The sequence below is a fragment of the Taudactylus pleione genome, unplaced genomic scaffold, assembly GCF_031769625.1.
Source record: "Taudactylus pleione unplaced genomic scaffold, aTauple2 ptg000019l, whole genome shotgun sequence".
Classification (NCBI taxonomy): Eukaryota; Metazoa; Chordata; class Amphibia; order Anura; family Myobatrachidae; genus Taudactylus; species Taudactylus pleione.
In genome coordinates, this window is record NW_028284421.1 from 7,472,476 (window position 1) to 7,494,023 (window position 21,548).

General features: G+C 44.4%; 1 long non-coding RNA gene across 1 annotated transcript in view; it reads right to left on the minus strand.

Annotated features, from left to right (window-relative positions):
* Positions 1–21,548, minus strand: part of LOC148540311 (uncharacterized) — a 34,394-nt gene that overhangs the window by 7,409 nt on the left and 5,437 nt on the right. The window contains exons 3-4 of the long non-coding RNA XR_015869442.1: positions 11,483–11,666; positions 6,591–6,675 (exon numbers count right to left, since the gene is read on the minus strand). This is a non-coding gene — a long non-coding RNA (uncharacterized LOC148540311). The remainder of the gene's footprint in view (positions 1–6,590; positions 6,676–11,482; positions 11,667–21,548) is intronic.

Genomic DNA, 21,548 nt, shown 5'->3' on the forward strand with positions numbered 1-21,548 from the left:
ACACTCTGCTCATTCTCCTTGACCTCTCTGCTGCTTTTGACACGGTTGACAACTCTTTCCTGCTGCAAATCCTTCACTTCCTTGGTCTACGTGACACTGCCCTCCTATCTCTCTGACTGATCCTACTCTGTCTCCTCTCATAACTCCTCTCCCCCCCTCATTGTCTTACAGTAGGTGTACCCCAAGGTTCTGTTCTTGGACCACTCCTATTCACCCTCTATACGTCCTCTCTCAGTGAACTCATCAGCTCTTTTGACCTCCATCATCATCTCTATGCTGATTATACTAAGCTCTATCTTTCCTCCCCTGACCTCAGTTCCCACTATTTATCTATCAATTGATGGCACAACTATCTCCTCTAGCCCCAAAGTGCGCTGTCTTTGCGTTATCCTGGACTCCTCCCTCTCCTTCAAACCACATATCCAGAACCTCACAGTCCTGACGTTTCCCTCTCAAAATTGTTTCCAGGATCAGACCCTCTCTCAACCAGGATGCTACTAAGACCCTAATATACTCACTGGTCATCTCCAGATTGGACTACTGTAACCTCCTCGTTTCTGGCCTACCCAACTCCCATCTCTCTTCTCTCCAGTCTGTCCTCAATGCTGCCGCTCAACTCATATTTCTCTACAAATGCTCTACATCTGCGTCCCCTCTCCTACAAGCCCTCCCCTTCAGAACCCAATTCAAGGTTCTCACACTCACTTACAAAGCCCTCACACATTCCTCTCCCACTTACATCTTCGACCTCATCTCCCTTCACTCTCCTTCCCGCCCTCTTTGTTCAACAAATGGACACAGTCTCTCATGCCAACTGATTATTTCCTCCCACCTCCAAGATTTTGCCCACGCTGCTCCCAACCTTTGGAACTCTCTCCCTCAGACTCTCCACAATCCTCTCAAGACCCACTACTTATTCAAAGCCTTCCAGCTCTCATCCTAACCCACAACTCCATGCTCACTCTTGCCTGTTTACCCCCATCTGTGTCACGTTTGTTTGTCTGCACCTCCCCTTTAGAATGTAAGCTCTTGTGATCAGGTGCCTCTACCCTCTTGTGCTTCTACTTACTTTATTTTCATCTTACTCCCCACTAGGGCACCTAACATTTGGTTGCTTATGCTCTGATGGTTATTTGGGTGTTATAGTCACAAATGTAGCAATGTATATTATACGTGTCCTTGTCCTCCATTGTATTTGTATTGTACTGTTAGTCACTTTTTTGGTTATGTACTTTGTAAGGCGCTGCTGAACACTTCTGGCGCCATATAAATAAATGATAATGCGATTTACATGCAACTATTTCAGCTGCGCATACATATTTTGTTCTTCTACGCCACTCTCAAATCCCAGCCCTGGAGAAACATTTATAAAACATATGTGCAAATTATCTAATTTACAGAACCATTACACAATAAATGTACAGTAGAAGAAAAGGAGTACCTAGGCGCTAAATGGGTTAAATTACACACCCTGAGGCAACACGGCTGAAAGGGATAGTCAGTCCCAATAACAAAGAAACAATCTTAATGAAGAGGCAACTGGCCTATCGGGGGGTGAATACAAATAGTATATGACAAGGTTAGTGTTCTAAAAATGAATATTTATTAACATATATAAAATAGGCATATACCCCATGAAAACAATCTAATAAGAATAAACAATGAGGCAAACTTGCTATTTGTTTGTTGGTTTACCAGTGTCCTGAATGGATATCTGCGGGCCCTCTAGCTGTAAAATAAATGTGTCCAATGACTGATGAAAAGAAAATTGTGCACTTGCCACCAAATTGTATTGGAAAAAAATCATAGGTGTCCTCCCTGAATGGCAGAAGGTGAAAACTGAGTCAGCCAGAATTGCCTTTGGTATGGTGAGCAGTCTGTATCACGGTGTTACGATGAAAAGCTCTCACCTGTATGAAGGGAGCTTGGATCTCCGTGTGACGGCTCTTTCCAGCGGCAGCGTTCCTTGTGAAGAAGGAGCTCGATCTCCGTATGCAGCTCTCAGCATGAAGTGTGGGAGACACAGCTAAATTAGTTGATCTCCCTCCTGGTGGAGTCGGCAGAGAGGATGGGCTGTGCAGGCGTTGAAGTCGCTGTAAGCAGTGCAGCTCAACCCGAGATAAGGGGAGCTGACAATTCCTGTGTAGCCTGAGCCGGCAAAGATCTCCGTGCTGTGTGGCAGCCAAGGTAGATCGGGGCAAGCGTATGGATGACAGGCAGCGTAGAAACAAAAGTCCATGCAGAACGGGTGTCCGGGTATCACAGTGGTATTCCAGGGGTAATTCCAATGCTGGCACCTACGCGTTTCGACACTCAGGCGTCTTTGTCAAGGTGTAGGTGAACTGCCTCTATCTCACATAAATAGCAGTACAAGCTCACTTAGCATAATTAATCAATCAATCTAAAACACTTGATAAAAAACGAACCTTGTCAATTGTATATACAACCAGATTTGGAGAAGCATGTTATACAAATAGAACATTTATATTCCAAAAAATGGAAATATATAATAAAACTTAGGGCCTGATTCAGACCCACTCGCGAGCGGCTGTCCGCTCGCAAGTGGGTCGATGTTATGGACTGAGCATGCGCATGCGCCAGACGCGACAAGCGAAGGAAAGTCCTTCGCTCGTTGTGTCCGATCAAAGGGGGCGTGCTGTCAATGTTGATTGACAGCACGCCCCCTTTGGTGGGCGTGCCGGGGGCATGCCTCCCAGACGGGGGCGTTCCCACGGGAACGCCTCCCGTCAAAAGCCGGCCCACTGACATCACTAGTGATGTCAGTGGGAGTGATTTTGGCTCTGATAGAGCCAAAATCACTCCAGAGCTTGCGGTTGAAAACCTCAACCGCAGGCTCCGGCTCGCAATTTCGATGGTCGCGATGGTCACGACCATCACAATGCACGCTCGTATAGCCTGTGGGTGGTGACCCACAGCTATACGAGCGTCCAGGAGGACGCTCCATTTTCATGGAGCCCGGCCCTCATTCAGAGCGTGCGCTCTGCTCAGAGCGTACGGCTCTGAATGAGGGCCTTAATGTATATTATATATGCATACAAAAAAAAGTGTTATATATCATTGTGTCTAAAAGGGTGCTAGATCAATTCATAGATGTAAGTAAATTTCCCAATAATGGATAACAAATTTAGAAATAAATCTTAAGAGCTAATCTTAAGAATAAACATGTTACCACCCAATAGGTTAATAATATTCTTTCTTGTTAGTCCAATTTAAACACATATTGCATACTAGTAACATTAATATTAGCAATTTAAAATATATAGATACATTTTCAATCAGAAAAGAGAGTAGATAGAATATTAATATTTAAATTGTTTTACATTAAAGTAGTGTCCACAATATAAATGAGAGTAAAATTTCACTCCTGCTTTGATCCATATATAATATAACCAACAGAGAAATATATAACGATCTAAGTGATTTATAGATATATGTATAACAAACCCTGATAATGGAATGTAATAATTAAATTAAATATAAATATAGATGTCTTCACTAAGGATTAGGTGAGACTGATAGAGAGACAGAAAAATCAAAACACAGAGTTTAGTTCTACTTGTTCATTTAGGCCATCTGGATATAAACTATTCATTTGGAAAATCCAGAATAGCTCCTGATGGCATGAAGACCTGAACCTATCCCCCTTTCTGATAGTTGGGGAGGGATGTGTTCAAGCCCCACAATCCTAAGCGAATGGTCATTTCCACTATGCTCATTAGCATAATGTTTTGGAACACTGTGGAGCATATTTCTTTTAGGATATTTCTTCTATGTTCCAAAAAGCGTTCTTTAAGGCTTCTGGTAGTGCGTCCTACATATCTCATTTTCACAGCTGCATAGTAACATATATATGACAAAACTAGTGTCACAATTTATAAAGTGTTTTATGGTTATGTTTTTTTCATTGTAATTTCTTTTGTATTATGTAAAATATATTTACATGTTATACACCTGGTTTTTCCACATTTGAAACAGCCCTTTGTTTTTTCCGGTAACCAGGTCCTTTGTTCTTTCACATCAGAATCTTTAGTGGGTTTGAGACAGCTTGGAGCAAGAATGTTCTTAAGGGATTTATTTTTTTCTATAAATGAAAGTTGGTTTTCAGGTAAAATATCTTTTAAACTTGTGTCATGTTTTAGGATGGAATAATTTCTCTCTATAGCACATTTTATTTGAAAGGATGATTTGTTGTAGGTAGAAATAAAGGCTAGATTGTTTTTATATTTACTACACATCAATGTATCTCCTTCATTTACTTGTACCGACACTTGTTTTGGTTTTAAAAGATTTTCTCTATCCATCCTTTCTACCTCATCTAGAGCTTTTTTCAATAAGTTCTCTGGGTAGCCCCTTTCTAGAAAGGGGTCACACAGGGATCTTGCTTGTATCTGGAAGGATTCCAGATCAGAGCAATTGCGTCTAATACGCATCAGCTGTCCTTTCGGCATATTTGTTTTCCACGGTAGATAGTGTGAACTTTTAAAATGTAAATAATTATTGCTAGCAGTGTCTTTGCAATAATTAGTGGTAGTTATTTTATTATTTTGGATTGTTAAGGTGAGATCCAAAAAATGTATCTGGTTTCTGTCATAAGTGTGTGTAAAAGAAAGATTGCGAGAGTTAGAACTGAGGGAAGTGACAAAGGACTGTGCACTAAAAGAATCCCCATCCTAAATAATAAAAAGATCATCAATGTAACGGCCATAGAGTACCAGAGATCCACCAAGCCCCCCGCCCCACACATGGGAGAACTCAAAGTACCCCATGTACAGGTTGGTGAAGCTCAGAGCGAATCTGGTCCCCATGGCCGTTTCAACTACCTGTAAGTAAAATGTGTCAGCAAAAAGAAAAAAAATTGTGAGTTAAAGTGAAACTAATACTTTGAAGTAAAAAGTCATGATGTTGGTCGGTTAGGGACTCATCTTTAAAAAGGTATTTTTCAACTGCATTGATCCCCAACTCATGGGGGATGTGTGTATAGCGCTTTCACATCAAGCGTGAGAAAAGCATAAGTTTCTTTCCACTCCACTTCTCGTATTTGATTGAGAAAGTGGGTTGTATCTTAAAGATGAGACTTTAATCGAGCAACATGGGGCTGAAGAAAAAAAAATAAATCAACATAATAGGATAGATTTGAAGTAAGAGAATTAATGCCGGAAATGATAGGTCTCCCCGGAGGTGAGGTGAGGCTTTTGGATAAGTGATAAAATATAGGCGTGACTGGGAAAGGGACTGACAGAAACCTGTGTAAATTTTTAGAAATAACACCTGTTGAGAATGCTGTATTTATGAGAGTGGAATATTCCATAGTGTATTTAATTGATGGGTCCCTGTCTAATACACGATAAAAAGTTGGGACGAAGGGCCTCATTAATATAATCTTGCCTGTTAAGGACCACAATGCCTCCTCCCTTGTCCGCTTCCTTTATTACTAGTGTATGATCTTTAGTTAATTCATGAAGAGCTATTTTTTCCCAATTGGTGTTTTTAGTTTTGGAGCAGATTGATTTGAAACTCTCTAATGTGGATTTATAAAAACATTCAATATTCGTACTCTTATAGGAAAAAATTCCGACTTTGTTTCAAAATTATGCTCTTTCATTTATGTCAAATATTTTGATTGTACTGGGGGTGTCGCAGTTATCATTTAATAATTTTCTTTTCATCAGTCATTGGACACATTTATTTTACAGCTAGCGGGCCCACAGATATCCATTCAGGACACTGGTAAACCAACAAACAAATAGCAAGTTTGCCTCATTGTTTTCATGGGGTATATGCCTATTTTATAGATGTTAATTAATAAATATTCATTTTTAGAACACAAACCTTGTCATATACTATTTGTATTCACCCCCCGATACACCGGCTGCTGCAATATATGTACAGCACTGGTGTAAGTATATTTTCTGGGGGAAAAAAAAAGTTCTTTCAGTAATCTCAGCCCCACTCCAACCTTCCCAAGTAAATCAACATTTGTACAATTTCACTTCTAAATCTCTCTCCAGCGTATATAAAAAACAAAAAAAAAAACTGCACTAAACAAATGAAATAAAATAAAATTATTCATGCAAATATTTCATAGATGAAATGTTCAAAATTCATCAATATGGATGTGACATTGACCCAACTAGTTACCAGGGCTGGTTGGAAATGTAAGTTTACACCCAGAAATGTAAACTTTGCACATCACGATTTCTTTATTGAGTAGTACTATGTGTTCTTTTCCTCATATGTTTTTTTTTTTGCATGACCTGTAACAATATTGTAATCAGTATACTCATGTTAACCTGTTACATACTTAGTATCTACTATTTATGGTGTCTGTAACTGATGTTCATGCTAAAAGTTTATTTACAAAAAAAAAAAACCATTGCAAATCGCTAGGTTCAGTGACATTAAAGTTTGGAAATTGTCAAGACTTAAAATGGGAAGAAAAAAAAAAAAGGGAGTAGATCTTTAGCTACCTCTAGCCAACAAGTGTGACCCATGTAGACTTAACTAATAAAAAGTAGTTAAAAATATATGCTATAGTACCATAACAGTATACAAAATTAAATACTCTTTACCTGTATAGTTGCATTCATCATAAACATTTTGTGTTCAAGATGATCTTCCACGTGTCATATGAAACTGTGCCAATTAAGAAAATCCCTAAAAGGTACACAGTGTCAGAGTTACACTAAGCACAAGTATATCCAAAACAGCAAATACAGTACGTGTATATACTATTTGCTTAACTAGTCATTTTTTCTGTCCTCTTGGGAAAAGATGTCAAGTACATAAAAAGTATATCAATATGCCACAGAATTACGTAAAATTATTAAACGTGTGTATTTAAATAAGTGCAGTTTGACAGTGTGACCTGTTTTATGGCTAAACAGTGGTGGAGCAGTGCATCACTAGGCCCCAGAGCAAACCAAAATTTGGGTAGTGGCCCAGTGATGCTGCTGTGTAGCCGCCAGAGCGCTCAGAAAACAGAGTTGAGGTCTCTATTGACCATGCGCGGTCTGGAGCTTGCGGAGACTGTACATGTGCTGGTCCAGCTTACGGACAATATGCTTGCGCTGGTCAGGTGAGGGGCTTCAGACAGAGATCAGGGACATTAGGTAGGGAGCAGTGGTCTCCCACTAGGAGAGCAAAGTGGCATTGCCAGGCACTCTCTAACCTCAGAGTCCAATAGAGCCTACACTCCATGCACCAACAGTCACTGCTGAAGTGCTAAACTTCACATGTAATTCCTACATACATTATGGTTCTCAAAATGAAACAAAATAAAATCTGTATTATCTTTCTTCATGATAATGTGCAACCAAACACAGGTGGCCTGCTTGCATAGAACAGACTATCAAGTTTACTGATCAAATATAGGAATTTCTGCAGCTGAGGATGTGCGAAATTATGCTAATAATGGAACAGCCACTGGGACTTGTACTAAGATGCCCACCAGATCGTTTGCAAGCTGTCCGCAACTGCATACACATAAGCAGCATCGGACTCAGATCATGCAAATACCAACTTCTTGAGTCAGTCTATAGTCACTCAGAATGGCAGCCATAACTGAGACACCAGAGCCATGTTTTCAGCGTACGGGATCGTAGACGCAGGATGTGACACCCCCCTGGAAACAGTCGAGTCACACCTGCGTTTTAAGCTGACACTCCCCGTCGCCTTCCACCAAATGCTCCCCGCTTGTCAATCACACTGTGAATAAAGAATTGCAGCGTGCGACTACGGTAATGTACCTCGACACATGCACAGTGGTAATAAAAGCTTGAACGCAATTTCGATGTTTTTGCAAATCAACTCTGATATTGGTTTGATAGGGCAATGTTAACCAATCATGATGTGCGAAGAGACACATGTATACAACCTTGTATGTATCTGTCTGGCCCCGTTAAGGGTTTATATACAATGGCAATGTGGTGTCCCTAGTACTACCTAATATCTACCGTATGTTAAATCGATAATTTGTCAACTTGTAATAAATTCAACACAATGCAAGTTAAATAAGTGGGGAACACAAGAACAGATAATTGTGTCAGGTGAAATGTACTCCTGAATATGTATATTCTTGACCATGGTACAACACAAATCTCAGGTAGGCCTCATACTATCTGAACTGCACACTGTACTGACAAATTCCTAGCCACACCGTATATTAGACGCAGCTGTGACGAGGCTGAAGTTAGCTTCTTAATCGGCCAGCTTCTTATTTACTTCTTATTCCAGCTCCAGCCTCTTATTCATTTTCCAGCTTCTCATCCAGAACATGTTATATTAAAAAAAAAAATCATCATGTAGAATCAATAAGCTTACATTGAATAAACAAAATATGGTATCTATTACACAAATTTCAATTGTATTTTGCTTGGCCCACAAAACTTTTGGGCATGAAATAGGGTGGTAAAGTGGGCACAGGGACCAGATTTTCTATATTTGAATAAGTAGCTGTAGTTGTGCAATGCAAAATACTGGAAGGGAAAAAGAAAATGGCGCTGCTGAAAAGACTGCTGCCTATCCACAACAAAAAGACCTATCCCTAAAGATCTCAGCATACAATGGATACAAATACAGTAGGTGTGAATAAATGGAGCTATCTTTTGTGAAACAAGGGAAATAGTAAAAAGATACTTATCTCATATGTTATGGATAGTAATAAATCCTGAATAATGTTTTTTTGTGATGTATTTTCACTTTCTCCAAATTGAATTTGTTCGCATTCGGTATGAAATACCGGCTGACGCATGGCCGGCAGTTCGATTCCCGGCAGTGTCAGCCCGACAGATGCAGAGATCCCAGCAGCGGCAGCCCGACAGCGCTGGAAATCCCAATCGTCCCTAGGTAAGTACAAACTAATCTAACCTAACCCCCCTAACCCTCCTTAGGGGTGCCTAATCCTAACCTCCCCCCTGTGCCTATCCCTAACCCCCCCCTTCCACGCTGCCTAAACCTAAGGGGGGGGTTGCCGAACCCTAACCTCACCCGGGGGTGCCTAACCCTAACCCCCCCTTCCCCTAGCCTAACCCTCCCGGGGGGTGCTTAATCCTAAGTCCCCCCCGGGTGCCCTAAACCTAACCCTCCCCCCCGCGGTCTCCCGGCATCGGAAAAATGACAGGCGTCTAGATTTAGACGCCTGTCATTTAATCCTTGCCGGGAAAAATCAATCGGGAAGCCGGCTGTCGGGCTTAAGTCAGCCAGTTTCCCGATTGAATCCGATTTGTTCATACATAAAAAAAATAAACATAAAATACAATGGTGTTGTTTTCCAAATTTTCTTAACCTATTGTACAGTATAGATATACATATGGTACAAGTGGAAATCTGTACTGATGTCTGTGAAGTCAAATAAAAATCTGGATGCATGGTACAGAGCCGTAATTAGACTTTTTGGTGCCCTGTGCCAGAAAGAGCATTGGCACCCCCCTCATTTTTCAAAGGGACATAATGCACCCAAAAAAGGACCATGGCTTCATGGGGAAGGGCCAGGGAAGAGATAGGAGAGGCCAGGAGATGCTGGGGATGAAATAAGAGGAAGCTACAAGCAAGGATAATAAATACAAATTTGACAGGCCCCAACAGCGCCCCCTGCCCTGCGGTGCCCTGTGCAATGGCACCGGCCGCACTACCCTAGCTATGGCCCTGGCATGGTATATCTATATATACACACATCAAATTCTCAGAGGACATATATAATATCTGTGTTCTCCTATAGGATGACGACACGCACCTAAACTTACAAAAGAGAGGTATGTTCATAAGTTTGTAACGGTTACTTTGTATGGAGATTATGTAATTTCACATCTCATAAGATCCTCTCATACACACACAATATATAAATAGATATCTATATCTCTATCTATATCTCTATCTATATCTCTATCTATATCTCTATCTATATCTCTATCTATATCTCTATCTATATCTCTATCTATATCTCTATCTATATGGCACACCTGACTTGCGTCCCAATGGTGCACATTCAAACTTGTAACATTTTCTTTAGGTGAGTGTGTCAAGTACAGCTGAAGAATGGAGTGCACACTCTAAATATACGCTCATGCGTACCAGTACACTCACTCCTTGTTGTTTAAACAATCTCATCTGGGTATCTTTTCTTTAAGGATATCCACCATGAGACATGAATAACGTCGACCATAATAAAAACATGCAGTAATTCAACAGAATATTCTGTAAAATAGTCCAAAAAGCGTTTCATGAGGACTTTTTACAAAAATTAGGTGGGAGCTACCACTAGGACAAAAAATCAGCAAAGAGGTATGTGTGGGTGTAGATAGGTGCCAGCTCCCATGTACACCAAGCAAATAAATAAAAAGAAAAGAAAAAAATAACACATACCTCTTGTCCGAAAGTTAGTGGTACTGAGTTCCCAAATTACAAAATCTCCAATGACCAACGCGTTTCGAGAAGTGCTCTCTTTATCAAGGTCTGGCACACTTTAATGCCCTATTTCATGCCCAAATCCTTGTAGGGCAAGGCCTATTGCAAGTGGGTTATATGTAAGTGACCCCCCTGTCTGAGTTCCAAGTGTCACATTTGTTGCCCAAGGCTCTTTAACCCTTGCACAACTACAGCTACTCATTCAAATGTATAAAATCTGCTGTTTGTGCCCACTTTACCACCCTAATTCATGCCAAAAACCTTGTTTGGCAAGGCCAATTGCAAGTGGGTCATATGTAAGTGACCCCCCCCTGTGGATTTTAAGTGTCAAATTTGTTGCCCAAGGTTCTTTAACCCTTGCACAACTACTTATTCAAATGTATTAATTGGTACCTGTGCCCACTTTAATGCCCTATTTCATGCCCAAAACCTTGTTGGGCAAGGCCAATTGCAAGTGGGTCATATGTAAGTGACCCCCCCTGTGTGGATTTCAAGTGTCAAATTTGTTGCCCAAGGCTAGTTAACCCTTGCACAACTACTTATTCAAATTTAGAAAATCTGGTCCCTGTGCCCACTTTACCACCCAATTTCATGCCCAAAAGCTTTGTCGGCCAAGCAAAATACAAAAGTTTCAATTGTAATAGACACCATATTTTGTTTATTCAATGTAAGCTTATTAAGTCTATAACATGTTTTGAATAAGAAGCTGAAAAATGAATAAGAAGCTGGAGCTCGAATAAGAAGTGAATAAGATGCTGGCCGAATAAGAAGCTAACTTCAGCCTCGTCAGCTGTACAGGTTACCTAGGAGACACATTGTCACAACCCATGCCAGAGACCCCAGTATCAGACTCTGCCACTTGTCTGTCAGGAGGATGTTCTGGCATGCCGGGGTATCTCAGCGTCCCCGCTCATCTGCAGCCACAAGTGTTCTTGGCTATTCTTCTGCATCAGAACTTGATATTATATAAGTTTGCGTTTTTTGTTAGCTTGCTAGAGGTTACCTTACCCTGCACCACTGGTATTGTATCACAGTGTGTCGGAGTCCAGAGCCCTCTTACCGGGTCCAGCAGCGCTTGTCTCCCAGTACTGTGGTAGGTCCTTTGTGGGCTGGTGTCAGCCGGTGGCCACCGCAGTGAAGTGGTCCCTGCTACCAGCGGTTGCTGTGGGCTGTCCGGTTCTCCCTCTCCCCTAGCTGCGTTGGACGGCTGTGGTTGCAGGCAGCCGTGGTTCTCATGCGACGCTCTGCTTGTAAATTAAAGTGGTTGGCAAGGCAAAAGCGTGACATCATGCTGGCGCTAAATTTTTACTTTTAAAAAACAAAAACATTTTATTAAAGATGCATAAAACATACATAACATTGACATCAACAAGATACAGCATTAACATTTCCAAAAATGTATTAAGGCCTTGTAATAGAGGTACCATCGTAAATATAAAACAGATCCATCAAAAAGACATCAGGGGAATGAAAATGTTTGAACCACTCCATTTAAAAGGAATCTCTGAGCACTATTCAGTGCCAGAGTAGTAGGCTCAATACCTGGCTCCAGCGTTCAAGTGTCCTTGTACATATTACCCGATCTCCAGTTCCTGACCATGGCTATTCTTCTGACCTGAGACCGTTAAAACCCCTGGTACTGCTCTCCGTAATTTCTAGTGTTGACTTTGACCTATTTTTGACCTGATTTAGCCTTCTCTCTGGTGCTGTGTTTTTTTGCCTGGTTTTGATCCTATTCTGAAGACTATGCTTGCTACACCTCACAGTGAAAGGTTCTATTTCTAGTTCCAGTGTCTACTAGCTACGTACTTAGGAGCCCAAACAGAGGGCCACGACCTGCATGTCAGGCGCAGCAAAGCCCAAACGTCCTTGCGGAGATCCCTAGTGAAAACCACGGGCACGTTACACTCCATGCGTTTGCTGTTGGGTGTTAGCCAATCCTACAGTACGGGGCAGTATCCATTCTATCCATCTTTTAGTTGTGACATAGTGTTTATTATTTTTTGTTTGGGTAGTGCTGCTGTGGAACCTCTTGCCAGAGGTCTTCATATAATTTTTCAGTTACTGTATTTGCAGCATTAGCATTTACCTTGGTCAAGGGGTTTCTTTTTGTTCTCCAAGTCCATAATAGCGAACTCCCGTCGCAAGCAGAGATCTAACTGCTGGAAAATGTTCACACTTGTGGTGGAGTTGGTCTGGTCTTGGGGACTTTAGGTTTAAGTGCTCACAGCAGATCCTTAAGGAGTTGCAGAATGTAATATCTGTACAATTCTTACTATGCGCTCTCGCAGAGCAGTGAAAAAGGAAGAGGTGTGGTTGTTTGGGTTGTGATGTATGAGATTCAACCTATGTGTCCTACCCGATTTTTTGGGTAACCTCCCCATAGAGTAGGCACTACCCCTGGTAGAGTAGACACTTCTCCTGCATTCCTGTCCACTTCCTAGTGAAGTGGGCAGAATAGGGAGAATTTTCACAGATATCGGGGGTCCCCGAGTAGGGGGCGGTTAAGGATGCGATTCTACAAGAATTGCATTATTTGTCCCTGCCCCCTATTTAAATATGCGCTATTTGTGGCAATTTGCCACAAGGGGAGGGGCTTAGTAGTGCAAAACATCAGGCCACATCCCCCATCGCCGCCCACCTGCTTCTCCCGGGGAGGGCAAATTAAAAGTAGGCAAGTATGGTTCTGTTCTACCCAGTAACATCCATCTTTTTAAAGAAGCTCACATATTAGTGGTTGAAACTCATAGATTTGATTTTGAACCCCATACTTCAAGACTCAAACAAACACACCTCAACCTTTTCGGTGTTCTTTTGCCTTGACCACTGTAAAACTAATAAAAAGGATCACGGACCGAAGTGATTAGAAAGCTGCACGAATAAAGCATCAGATGACACCTTAACTACAGGACGCCGCAGCAAGTGGCATTAAACATTCACAACCATTACTGATAACCAAGCTCTAGAAGTGACACAACTGCAGCTCTATAATCAGTGTCAAAGGCAATTAATACAAATGGAATATGACCCACATCTTAAGAATTAATATTTACCAAAAGAACTATTGTAATTCCTTTCAATTAAGAAACACTCTTTGTGAGTTATATATTGAAATATTTAAACGGTTTATGAAAATTGCAATATGTATACTACACACTGATACTACCAAGATAACTCATGCAATTTATGATTAAATAGGAATTTTGTATTGTTGTGTCTGACACAAAATAAGTGCTAGTACATTTGTAAAGTATAAAATGTCTTTCTATTCCAAACATAATAAATGCCACTTTTATTAGTAAATAGGTCTACTTGTTAAAAATTGCACATTATTAAGGACACTGCCTACAGTTTGAATTGATCTCTACCTCCTATGCAATACTAAAATCCATACTTGCCGACTTTACAGAACTCCTTCTCGGGAGAAGCCCGGAGAGGAGATTCTGCAAACATCTTCGGGGACAGGGCCAGCCCGTATGTCATTAGGCCCCGCCCCACCACAGGAAAAGACCGCGATTCACGAGGCTAAATGATGCATCCTTTTAGCCACTCCCCCTCCTGACGGTCCCGTGAATTCGAAGTATAATCATCCCACCCGGCCCACTTCACTAGGAAGTGGACCAGATGTGGGAGATCTGCCTACACAAAATCAGGAGCCTCCCGCAAGGGCAAGTATGACTAACATCTAGGGGTAAATTTACTAATACCCCTTTTACACCAGAGCTAAAACCCGAGTTATTGCAGGGTTAACCTGGGTAGCTCCTTGGCGTAAAAGGGGACAGGGTTGGATTCCCGGGTGGAGTGACCCGGCAATCCAACCCAGGTTACTTGCAGGGTTCAACACGGGAATAACCTATGAAACCCTGCAGTGTAAATGGCACGATCCGGGTCACGATGACCTGGATCATGCCACATGCCTGCCAATCGGCTGGCTTCAGTGGCGCTTGGAGACGAGGTCATCTCCAAGCGTCCACTTCAATGCCACAAAAGCTGGGTTACTGAAGACCCGGCTCCGGTGTGAACGGCGCCAACTCAGGAATATCCTGGGTCGGCGCCGGGGAAACCCCAGGTCTGATCCGGATTGGAATCCTGTTCCAACTTCCGGGTTAGACCCGGAATTCAGGTATAAAAGCAGTATAAGATTCGAGTCTGATCTAATTTTTTTTTATTTCAACTCGATTAGCATCGCCGAAACTCGGGTGATTTGAGGCTCCTGAAACTCACAAATTTACAAAGAATTGAGTTTAGCTGAGCGTGAGATGGCCAATGGTGAAGCAGATCGAGATATCTCCCCCCGAGTAACATGTTTCGAAGGCGATTACTCACCCGAGATTGCAGAGTTTTCTCTCTGCAAAACTCTCCCGATGTAGCTGTAGAAAATGGGTTAAATGTAAAAAAAATAAAATAAAATATGACGTAGGGTCAGACACCCCCCTTCCCCCAAAATCATAACCAGCCCCAGACTGCACAGCCAGTCCTGGTTCCAAACATTACAGGGAACAAAACATGTAGGGTTCCCCCGTACTTTAGGAGCCAGCAACTGGCTGCAGGGCCTGTCCTGGTTTTAAATGTAAGGGGGAAAATAAATGCATATGGGTCCCCTTATATTTAAAACCAGCACCAGACCCAAACCGACCAGGGTGTAATGCCACAGCCAGGAAACCCTATTACCAGGTCTCCAGGGCCCCCTGTAGTTCCACTGAAAATGACAATAGTTTTCAACTATTTAACACATTATTACCCCTGTACCCACAGCCCTGGGGTGCGGGGAAGAGCCCCAGGCTTCAGCACAAGCCTGGGATTCAGGAGAGGGGGGACCCCTTCAGGAGAGCGGGGACCCCTCCCACCTCCCCCGAGATCCCTGGCTTGGGCTGAACGGCTTGGGGTGCGAATGCTTTGGCCCTGGAGACCTGGTAATAGGGTCTCCTGGCTGTGGCATTACACACTGGTAGGTTTGGGTCCGGTGCTGGTTTTAAATATAGGGGGACCCCTATGTATTTTTATCCCTTCTACATTTAAAACCAGGACAGGCCCTGCAGCCAGATGCTGCTTCCTAAATTACGGGGGAACCCTACACGTTTTGTTCCCCGGAATTTTTGGAACCAGGACAGGCTGTGCAGTCCGGGGCTGGTTATGCTTTTGAGGAGGGACCCTACGTCATTTATTTTTAACAAATGAACCCTTCATTTACTATATACAGGCATAAACTAACCTGGATCACACTGATCTGTGTATGTTTCTGCCAAACTCGCAGCTCACAGACAGGTGAATTGATTTCACGTATTTTTACAGGAGTATTGTCCGTTCTCATGATGACAGTTTATAAACTCATCTTGGTAAATTCTCAAATCCTATCTTCACTAGTGAAAAGTTACTAGAGTTTAGCCGATGGTGAAGTGAAGAGAGTTTGCCAACTCTCCAGTATTTTCCTGTAGCAAAGGAGTTTTCTCTCCTGGGTTTTACATTAGTAGATTTGCGAGTGGAAAAAAATGCCTAAACTCTCCAGAGAATGCTAACTCGACTAAACTCGCATCTTAGTAAATTTACCATTTAGTTTCCAGCATGTAATACAATACTTTCTCTTTATTGGGGAAATGATTATACTTAGGAGGTGCAACCATCAATTGATCAGGAAAACGTGATTGTTAATTATAAAAGGTTTATTTTTCAATAGTGCAAGTATAGCATGCTCAGGTGCAGGAATGAAATAGCAATGGTAACAGACTTTCCGAAAAGCAGGATTAAATAACAATATAATCAATGAACCAGGAATGCATACAGTCAGTCATACTCAGGGGCTGGCTGGCAACTTTTAGCCTGGGGGGCAAATGCATGCAGGCGGCCCTGGCAGAGGAGTAGCATGTAGCCAGGGTGCCCGAAGAACGTGCGTGCTACGGCGCCCCCCCCCACCCCCTCAAATGTTCCAGGGAGGAGGTGGGTCCATATGGGATTAATGTAAAGTACAAATAAAGTTTAGGGGCAGCCCCCTGTCGTAGTGCCCATATGCAGTGCCCCCGTGTGCCACAGGAGAGAACACCCTTATGCAGGCCTCCAGTAGTGCCCCCAGTAGTGATCCACCCTATGCAGTGCCCCTTGTGCCCCCAATAGTAAGCCCTTTTATAGTGCCCCTAGTAGAGGTCCCCCCTGTGCAGTACCCCTTGTGCCCCCAGTAGTAAGCCCCTTATATAGTGCCAATAGTGGTACCCCCTATGCAGTGCCCCTTATATAGTGCCCCCAGTAGCAGTCCACCCCCCATGCAGTGCCCCCAATAGTGGTAACCCTTATGCAATGCCCCTTAAATAGTAGCCCCAGTTGTAGTCTCCCCCCTATGCAGTACCCCCAGTATTGCCCTTTATATATAGCCCCCAGCAGTGGTCCCTCGATGCAGTGCCCCCAGTGGTAGTCCCCTCCCCTATGTAGTGCCCCTAGTAGTAGTCCCCTCCCCCCTATGCAGTGCCCCTAATAGCCCCCTCCCCTTGTAGTGCCCCTAGTAGTAGCCCTCCCCTTGTAGTGCCCCTAGTAGTAGTCCTCCCCTTGTAGTGCCCCCAGTAGTAGTAGTCCCCCCCTTGTAGTGACCCCAGTAGTAGTAGTCCCCCCCTTTGTAGTGCCCCCAGTAGTAGTAGTCCCCCCCTTTGTAGTGCCCCAGTAGTAGTAGTCCCCCCTTGTAGTGCCCCCAGTAGTAGTAGTCCCCCCCTTTGTAGTGCCCCCAGTAGAGGTCTCCTCATTGTAGTGCCAGACCCCCCCCCCCAGTAGACACACGTAATATAAAAAACAAAATAAAAAAAAACACTTACCTGAATCTGCTCCTCCGTCTGTCCTCCCGTGCCGCTCTGCATTATGGGAGAGACGTCATATGACGTCATGACGCCTCTCCCATTGCCCACTGCGGGAGCCGGAAGATGGAGCGGCTCCCGCAGTGGGAGCAGCAGCAGCTAATGAGAATCTGACAGACTCTCATTGGCTGCTGAGTGCTGATCAAAACAAACACACAGCTGCCGGAGCCGGCGGCTGTGTGTTTGTCACTTGTGTAGCGCTGACCGAACTCCGTCCAGTCAGCGCTACACACGCGGTGCAGTCTGTGTCACAGTGACAGACGGCCCTGGCCCGCATGACGCTGCGGCCCGGGGGGCACATGGCACCCTGTCCCCCGGCCCAGCCCGCCACTGGTCATACTTGCCTACCTCCCCGAAAATCAGGTGCCGCTCCCGACCTCCCGGGAAGGCAGGCAATCCTCCCGGCTGCCGCCCACCCCTCTTAATCCCCCTGCACTTACCTTAGAAACTCCCGCAGCGAGGGGGGCCATGATACAATTCACGCCAAATCGCGTCATTTTAACTCTGCCCCCTGCTTCACAATCCCTATAATATCGGCATTGCGTAGCGGGGCGAAAATGACGCGATTGTGTGGCCCCGCCCCCCGCTCCACCCACAAATGGGTATCACCTGGCTGGCCCCGCCTCCTCGCGATGGCCACGCTCCCCCTGTAATGCCGATCTGGCTGCTCCCTCCCGGAAGGAGCAGCCAGAAAGTCGGCAAGCCTGCATATAGTCCAGGAATGAACAAACAGATTGCACTGCCAATAAGGGGAAAGTCCAGGAATGCAATGACACAGTAGTAAAGGAATCAGAATGCTGGGAGTAAAGGCAATGCAGAGAATCCAGTAGTCCAAAAATAGGAACTAGATGCTGTAGCAATACTGAGCAGGATTACAAGACAATACAGGAACTGAATAATGTGAATAATACTAAGCAGGTAGATAGCTCAGGCAATGCAGGGACTCCAGGAATCCACAGACAGGAACTACAGTAGTAAGGCAAGGTGCTAGGCATCCAGTGGAATCTAGCTCACAGCAGGCAAGAGACAAACAATACCCCACACCTAGCAGAGTCCAGAGCTTCTATTTAAAGGGTGTTTCATTAATTCTTGGCACCCTAGGCATTTCTTCAGCCTTACACCCCCCCCCTCTATAGCTACCAAGCCCTTATACAGTGCCCCCAGTAGTGCCCCCCCTATGCAGTGCCCCCAGTAGTGGTCCCCCCAATGCAATGCCCCTTATACAGAGCCCCCAGTAGTGGCCCCCCTATGCAGTGCCCCCAGTAGTGCCATCAGTAGTGGTCCCACCTATGCACTGCCCCCAGTAGTGGTCCCCCCCATGCAGTGCCCCCAATATAGTGCCCCCAGTAGTGGCCCCCCTATGCAGTGCCCCCAGTAGTAGTCCCCCAACTATGCAGTGCCCCTTATATAGTGCCCCCAGTAGTAACCCTCCTTATGAGGTGCTCCCAGTAATAGTCTCCCCTCAGCAGTAGCCCCAGTAGTAATCCCCCAGTAGCAGCCCTCCCCCAGCAGTGCCCCTAGTAGTAGTCCCCCCCCAGCAGTGCCCCAGCAGTAATCCCTCCCTATGCAGTGCCCCAGTAGTGGTCCCACCAGTGCAGTGCCCCAGTAGTGGTCCCACCAGCAGTGCCCCCAGTAGCAGTCCCCCTAGCAGTGCCCCCAGTAGCAGTCCCCCCCAGCAGTGCCCTTAGTAGTAATCCCCCTCTAGGCAGTGCCCCAAGTAGTGGTCTCACCAGTGTGCAGTGCCCGCAGTAGTCCTCCCAGCAGTGCCCCTAGTAGTAGTAGTCCCGTCCCCCCCTGCCAGACAGACAAACACACACAAAAAAAAATCAAAAATAAAACCTCCACTTACCTTAATCCCCGCTCCGGCGTCTGCTCCTCCATCCAGCATCCTCCTGGGCCGGCCCGCTCTGCATGATGGGAGAGACGTCATGATGATCCCAGGACCTCTGTTTGTATTGCGGCAGCAAGGGGCATGATGTCAACACTTGTACCCTTAAGTCAGGAAAAGACCGAGCCTAGGTGGTCGAGAGGAGTTGCATCTAGGTCTTGCATCCATCTCCTCTGACAACTTGATCCTGCTGCCGGCCACGGCCCATTTACCTCTGGCTTCCCTTTCTGTGTCTGCCTTTTTGACAGTGGAGCCGCAGGAGATTTCATGGACCTTGCCTTTTTCCACCAGTCGAAGTGGTTTGCGACAAGAGGGTCACGATTCATTGCGAGATTCTGGAAACATTTCTGTTCTGCCCTGGGGATACATCTTAGCCTGTTATCTGGAAATCATCATCATCAATCGAATGGGCTAACAGAGAGCCAATCAGGCCCTAAAGCAGTATCTTCGGTGCTACATCTCCAAGTGCCAGAATGACTGGGTATCACATTTGCCTCTAGCAGAATTTTCCTATAACAACTCCTGCCATCTTGCTTCTGCAGTATCACCATTCTTCTGTGTCTTGGGCCAACACCCTAGGGCTAATTCGTTTGACAGCTTCTCTGCATCCACGTATCCTCCTGCGATCTCTAGATTATGGTGCATTTGGAAGAAGATCCATGCCAATTTGTTCAAAGTCGCTGCCCGGGCTAAGAGGATCGTGGACAGACGTAGAAGGCCATGTACCTTTCAGAGAGGAGATCTGGTCTGGCTTTCTACCAGGGACATCAGACTTAGTCAAACCCACTAGGAATCTCGGTCCCAAGTTCATTGGTCCTTTTCGGATCATCTCACAGGTCAACCCAGTGACTTTCAGACTTCAGACGGGTGTTCCCGTCTGACTCGGATCTCAAAGCGAGGCACATCCTGCTGTGTCGGATTCTCACGGATTTTGAATTTTATAAAAATCTCTCCCCCACAGTGATCGGCGCAATTTGCTTGCCGAGTCCCTGGCTGTCATGGCTATGCTTCATGCAAGAGGGGCTGCTGCATCCATCCAGGGGCAGTGACTGCTGCGTCCATCCAGGAGCAGTGACTGCTGCGTCCATCCAGGGGCTGCTGTGTCTATCCAGGGGTTGTTGTGTCCATCTAGGGCATTCTGACTGTCCATTCAGGGGCAGGGGCGTATTCGTAAAAAATATTGTCACACTGTAAGTGGAACCTTCACAATTTTACCATTTAATAACAAAGTTAGCAATAAAAAAAATGCAACTTAATTTCTTTCCTCAGTCATGAATAAATGATTAGTCTACACGCCGACTACAAGAACACAAAGTGCTAAATAACGTGCATAATATATTAGACAAAATGGCATCAAACGCCTCAGCTGAGATTCACATAAACATATTTTCAAAAGGTGAAATTAGAGGATATGGTTAAAAAAAAAAAATTGAATAAAGCAGCTAAAACTGTGTTCTCTGATTATAGTGTCCCTACTCCCTACCAATTGCCCCTCTACCTGAATTTCATTGAGTCAGAGGGGCAACTCCATGCAACCATATTCCAGAGTGCAGCTGCTCCTCCTGTAGCCCAGGTCTGAAGATGTGTAGGGGTGTGGTTTTATGGACTAAAATGGAGCTCACATCCACTAAAGTGGACAATGAATCCCCAATCTAACAGGGAGCGCAGCTGTAATTTATACACAACACAGGATGGGATGACTATATAGGTTTGGGTGCTGGTATAATCTGGGGTGATAGTATAGGCTGGGATACCTATATAAACTGGGGTGATGCCTGGGCATTAGACCAGAAAAGCCACATCTTGGGTGTGGAATTATTTTAACCCAAATCCTGACAACAGTTGTGAAGGCATCTGTACCAATTGTAAAGCCAAAATTAGTAGAGAATCGAAATAGGGACCTTAACCATCTAGGAATCTCCATCCTGTCACGTCATCTGCAGTGCATCCATCAGATGTCATCATCGTCCCCATCAGTGTGTACAATCTCTTCTTCACACAATATTAATTTGTCCCCACTGGAATCCACCATTACAGACGCCTCTGTATTTTTTTTTACTTAATTGCTGATAAAGGTCTTCCTTGTGGAATTTGTAATTCATTTTGATGCACATCATCTTTTCCACATTTTGGGGAAGTAGCCCGGCTGTCCTGAAAACTCTTTCTGAGTACACACTGGAGGGTGGGCAGCTCAAGTAAAGCAAAGCCAGTTTGTGCAAGGGCTTCCAAATTATTATTTTTTTCCTGCCAGTTGTCAAACTTACTGTCTGACATGCCTATTTGGATGCTATTCAGAGCCAGCCCTAGGCATATGCATTATAAGCAAATGCCTAGGGGTGACTCAGAATGCTAGGGGCATTCCAGGGCTGAGCTCTGCCTGTCTGTCCCACCCCCCCAACTGCCAC